Source organism: Watersipora subatra, chromosome 8 (assembly GCF_963576615.1).
Source record: "Watersipora subatra chromosome 8, tzWatSuba1.1, whole genome shotgun sequence".
NCBI classification, from domain to species: Eukaryota; Metazoa; Bryozoa; class Gymnolaemata; order Cheilostomatida; family Watersiporidae; genus Watersipora; species Watersipora subatra.
The window spans coordinates 41,562,859-41,569,137 of record NC_088715.1 but is presented as its reverse complement, the minus strand read 5'-3'; positions in this window follow the sequence as shown (position 1 = coordinate 41,569,137).

Genomic DNA, 6,279 nt, shown 5'->3' with positions numbered 1-6,279 from the left:
TACTCTCAGGAGGCATGAAAATATCATTATTAAAATGTTTTATTTAAAAGGACAGTCTGTTTTACTGATTAAAAAGAAGATATATTATAAAAATTTCTCTGTATTTTGCATTGAAATGTATTATATATATTTTAAGATATATTATGTATATGTATATATATTTACACTTTTCAGAATAAGTTATTTACAATGAAAAGCATCTACTGTACTTTTGAGGTGTAAGTAATAGAGATATCTAAACAGAAAAATATATGTTGAATTTTGTTTTCTTATCATCTCTTACAGAAAATTGTCTGGTGTCTTTCAAGTCAGCAAAAATTGAGAATGGCTTTGCCGAAGCAAAACAATATCGTCCGGGAGACAATCTTGAGTACAGTTGCAATAGAGGGTATGAGAGGGGAGCTGAGCCTAGATGTGATAAAGACCTAACTTGGTCTGTACAACCTTTATGCAAAAATAGGACTGCAACTACCACTGGTGAGTTTTATAATACAGCCCAAAATATGAGTATAGATCAGGACTGCTCAATTGATTATCATAGTTTAACCCCCTATGAGTGACGAGGGCAATTATTTTGCATGATACTGAAAAGTTACAATTTAAATGAAGAACAGACATATTCAAAACAGGAAAACCATATGTTATTAAAAGTTCATTCTAAGAAAAATATAATGTAACACAGCAGCAACAAAGAAAAAGAACATACTTCATAATCTTTAACTTGTTCTCATCTATTTTGTGTTATGATTTGACTAAAAAAAATTTTTGGGGGTAGACTACTTTTAAGAATGATGGTGTTATGGCGTTTTTCTTTCCTACATACACCATTAATTTTCATACATGTTCATAGAAGATATGATAATCTGGGTTCACTTAAACAAGCTGTCGTGACAACAAATACAGTATATTCATCCTTACAATTAACTTATTCCCTCTTGTAAGCAAAAGCCTGCACCCCTGAAAGATAAGCTGACACAACATTTCGGTATACTTTATCGGAAAACTTCATATTGCTCCATAATAGGCAATTTTTGTTGATGTTTAAAGGTATCTGACTGATTAGATGTTTTAAGATTAACAATTGACAATGCTTGATTGTCGTTGAAGTATTAAGAAAAAGTACAACTAAAATGATGCCATTAGCTGTTATTTTACTATAGTTGTCATTGGCCATTGCGCTCAAGTTGCAATGTTACCCATCAAGTCTGTCAATCATTTTGCGACTATCACCGTTAAAAAATTTTTTTAACTTATGGATTCTATCTTAAGAATCAAGTGGTATCATTTTAAATCTTGTAACATCATGACTGTCATATTACTTCACACATGAAAAAGGAAATGCTAAGCATTAGCCCTAGCTCCAGCCAAAGTAAAATGAAACTCTGTGTGAGGCCATCGTTAAGGATGCCATCAACTGCCACCTGGAGGCGCAGATATCAGTGAATCAACTTTTATTACTCGCATCAGCTGTATTTGCAACAAATACATCTGAGTTAAAAAATTACCTATCACATATTGTTGACACTTACTGAGTAAATTTTCAAAGTAAATATGAGAAAGATATGCTGACTAATAAAGTTGAGTTAGAAATATAATTTCCGCAATTTTTGATGACCAACAGGTCTGAAAAGCGCCGATAAATGTTTCAGCGTTAAAGTTACCTCTGTTCAAGATTTAAGTGAATTCTTGACAACATAATCCGATAACAAGAACTAAGAATAATAACTGTGAAAACCAACAGTATTGTTATTAAATTTATAACTTAAGAGAAATCCAGTCTCTAGAAACTCTACGCGCTCATAACAATAATGAAGTAATAAAATTCAATGTATTGTTTAGGCATACATAACAACATAAAAATTAGCGTTTTGTAATAAGAGCTTGCGCTATTTCCACTTAGATGATGTCCAACTATCAGTTCTGCATAATCTCTTTCAGTGATTTTATGCGCTATTCATCATTTAGATAGCAACGGTGTAAACAGAAAAATATTTTGAGTTACTTGTTGCTTGGTATCCGATTAGCTATAAAGCCAAAAATTTACATAAAGGCTCAAAACGCTTTTTTACTATAACAAATTGTTTCTCACCCAGGGTTACTCATACGTGTGGTAAGTTCTGCTCCAACTCGGGTCTCCTATCATAGACCTGGGAGTTTGATCACTAGCCTAAACATCTTAGCTGTTCCCAAAATCACTCTTTTCTGCAACTCACTTGAGTTAATTGCTGTCGGCATCTGCGCTAGCAACATTTTAGGTGCAGGTGTTATCGTGCCTAGTGTCATTATCACTACTAGAATAATAGTTGTCTTTACATCCCAGCATTTTTCTATCTCTTCTCCAGAAGGGGGCTATTTCTTTACCTTTTCTTTAGCTTAGTTGGTTATATTGTAGTTATTGGGTACAACTATCTCTATTATAGTAGCCATCTTGTTCTTCTTGATCAGCATCACCATATCTGGTGTGGTCGCTACGACATGCTTGTCAGTCTTGATGTTAAAGTTCCCAGAAGATCTATATGCGGTAATTCTACTTGACCTTACCAACAGAGCCCCTCGAATGTTTGGTTAATTGAGGTCATACTCATTTCATTGACTTCATTACACAGCACTTGCCACATGAATATGACGTTCAGTTGTGACATGTTCAGTGATAGCTTGCATACACTGATTATGTGTTGGATTGTGTCACATGTATCTTTGAACAGCCTGCATCGAGGATCGTTTTTAGTGTGAAAGATCTTTGTTTGTAGTTGTCTTGTTAGGAGCACTTGCTCTTAGACTGCAATGAGTAGTGACTTTTTATCAGTCGTTAAGTTCCTTTGTTTAGCCATATATAAAATGTATGTCTGGTGGAGATTGCCAATATTATATATTTGTCGGTGGTAAGCACCATGAAGAATTTTTATGTGCCAGTCAAATTTATCACCCTCACTGCAAAGCTCAATTGTCAGAACAGTCTACTGAAATTCAACTAACAACTTATCTGGCGTGGCCATGGAGGCCACTTAGGCTTCATTGCTTTGTTGTTCATCTCAGATGATTTGGTGGTTTATCTGAGAGCCGCCGAATGTGCTTTTGTGCTTTGCATCCGTTTAACCTGGCAACAATTAGGTGTATTCTTGTGGTAGATCGATATACTTTAACAGGGCTTGTGTCCTGTAAGTCTTTGATTAGTTCACTGCTTGACTTTTTTACAGTTGGGCAAAGAAAGCCGCACCAGTGTTCCGTCTTCTCTACAAGTGCTCATTTTTGGGCGACCAGGGAATGGTTTATCATCAGTACTGCCAGTTTCCTTAAATCTTTTGGATGACACTTGACAGTTCTTTTCTTGAACAACCAATTCTTTTGGTAATTCCTCGCATAGAAATTTATCATTTATGAAGGAAATAATGGTTACTTGCTGGTCTGCAGTAGAAGTCATAGTAAAAATGTGACTAATAAAAATATCGTGCAAAGAATACACAGATTTACAAAAACTCTGGTTTTTATATCCTTAGGTACACAAAAATTGGAAAACTTCAAAGATTCTGAAACAATAGTTTCAAGATATGGAATTATGATAATTACTTGTACTCATTTCTCATTATAGCTAATTACTAAACTTTATTGAGTGAGAGTGTCACATTCTTTAGGATATTACACAAGTGGAGTAGATTTTTTAATTATGTTTCAATTAGCACCATCCTAAAGAAGAGACTCTAAAGATTAAAATGATACCTTGATTTGTTGCAATTGAAATAATTATCTCTTTTCTATTTGGAATTGCATTTTGAGTTCATGCAAATTCATAAAGCAGCTCCATACTTTTGCACATCCTTGTAAATACAACTGGGATTCTACTAAATTATAAAATAATACAGCAAAGTAATACTAAAATAAAAGAGCCCTACAAGAAATTGGAACAAATGGTAATAGTTAGGTAAAACAGTTGCACTTAACTTTCAGTTACTGGCAGTTTCATGACTTCTTCTGTCAATATTTAGGCTGCTACTTTATCAATCCTTCTTCTGCCAATTTTCAGGCTGTCATGGAGTAGCAGCCTGAAGATTGACAGAAGAAGTCATGAAACTGCCAGTAGCCAAAAGTTAAGTGCAACTGTTTTACATACCTATTATTATATACGAATATACAAATATATAAATATATTTATCTATATTTATATACATTTATAAAATATGTATATATACATGTATATTTTTAAATCTATATATGTATACATGGTTACAAAGTTAGATTGGCAAATGTTGTTATATGTTACATACAAATCAATTTTCTGTTCGAAGACTTTTTAATTACTTTGGCAATACCTGGTAGCACAGTTTATATAAATATGTATACATTTTGTTTCCTCACTCTGGTTAACCCGCATGGGTGGTAGTACTTGCTGCTCTAACTCGGGTCTCCTACCAGAGACCTGAGAGTTTAAGCACTCGCCTCAATATCTTAGCTGTTCCCAGTAAGGCACTTTTCTGCAACTCACCTGATTTGACTGCTGTTGGTATTTGGGCAAGCCACATTTTATGCGCCGGTGTTATTGTGCCCAGTGCCCCAATGACTACAGGGATTACAGTTGTTCTTACATTCTAGCATTTTTCAATCTCTTCACCAAGAGGGAGATATTTCTCTACCTCTTCTTATTCTTTGCTGTCCATATTGTAGTCATTGGGTACTGCAATATCTATTATAGTAGCTCTTTTGTTCTTCTTGTCCACCACCACTATATCTTGTTGGTTTGCTAGGACATGCTTGTCTTTCCGGATGTAGAAGTCCCAGAGGATCTTAGCGCGGTTATTTTCATTGACCTTACCAGGAGTTTCCCACCAGTGTTGTGGTTTATTAAGGCCATACTCTTCACATAGACTTCTATACACACCACCTGCGACATGGTGATGCCGCTCAGTGTATGTATTTTTTGCTAGCTGCTTGCATCCACTGATGATGTTGGATGGTCTCAAGTGCATCGTTGCACAGTCTGCATCTAGGATCGTCTCTAGTGCGATAAATGTTTGTTTGGTGTTGCCTTGTTGGGAGCACTTGCTCCTGGGCTGACATGATTAGCGACTTTGTATTGGCCGTTAGGTTTCCTTTGTTCAGCCGCATATATGTCTGGTGAAGATCGCCAACCTTAGATATTTGTCGGTGGTAAGCACCATGAACAGGTTTCGTGTGCCAGTCAATTTTCTCATCATCAGGGCAAATGTCCATTGTAAGAGCAGTCAATTGAAATTAATCTAGCAACTTATCTGAAGTGGCCATGGAGGCTGCATAGGCTTTGATGGTTTGCTCTTCCTCTTTCACTGTCTGCTGTACGCTTTTGAGTCCCCTACCGCCATCTTTCCTATCGAGATACAATCTAGTAGTGTCAGATTTTGGGTGGAGTGCTCCATGCATGGTCATCAGCTTACGAGTTGCTATATCTGTTTCCTTGATAGCTTTCTCAGTCCACTTTATTATGCCTGCTGGATATCTTATTACTGGCAGTGCGTAGGTATTTATTGCCATGACTTGGCTCCGTAGGACTTGCCGTATACTTATATATATATATATATATATAAGTATATATATATATATATATATATTATATATATATATTATATATATATATAGATAAATCTATATAAAGATATATATATTTTTTTTTATACATATTTAATAGCAGTGTTGGTTCTTAATATACTTTACAATGTATATATATATAAAATATATTAAGAACTGATAACTTCTTAAACGGTTTACTACTCAAAGTTTCACGGTTTTTACCATTCATCAAGTAAAACTAATTTGTTTTGAAGCTCATGAAACTGTAGGCAAAAACACATCAAGTGGCCTAAAAATTGAAGCCATCTATATACAATATAACAATTTAATTTGTTCACGTCCCAGCATTGCAAATCAAGTGCTTATTAGAATGCCTGCACTTTGATACAAGCTTGTTTCGTGAGTTTAAACTTGCAAGCTCAGGTTTGTATGGAGTGAAGTAGTTCTCCTAAATGCACAAATTACAGCATTTACTGGTCGTATTGTAACTACTCGCATTATTCAATGCTCTCCACTTGATTTTATACTAGATGGACCAATCTTTGAGCTGCTTTATATAACTACTTAGCTCTGTTGATGTTCGTTTTGATGGATTGTTGAAGCTCCTACAATAGTTGTAGTATCTTTTCTTGAATGAGCCGTCTGTTAGGCATTTGGAAATTTGTGCATTTAGGAGAAGTAATTCATTCTATATGAACCTGAGCTTGCAAGTTTAAACTCACGAAATGAGCTTGTGTAAAA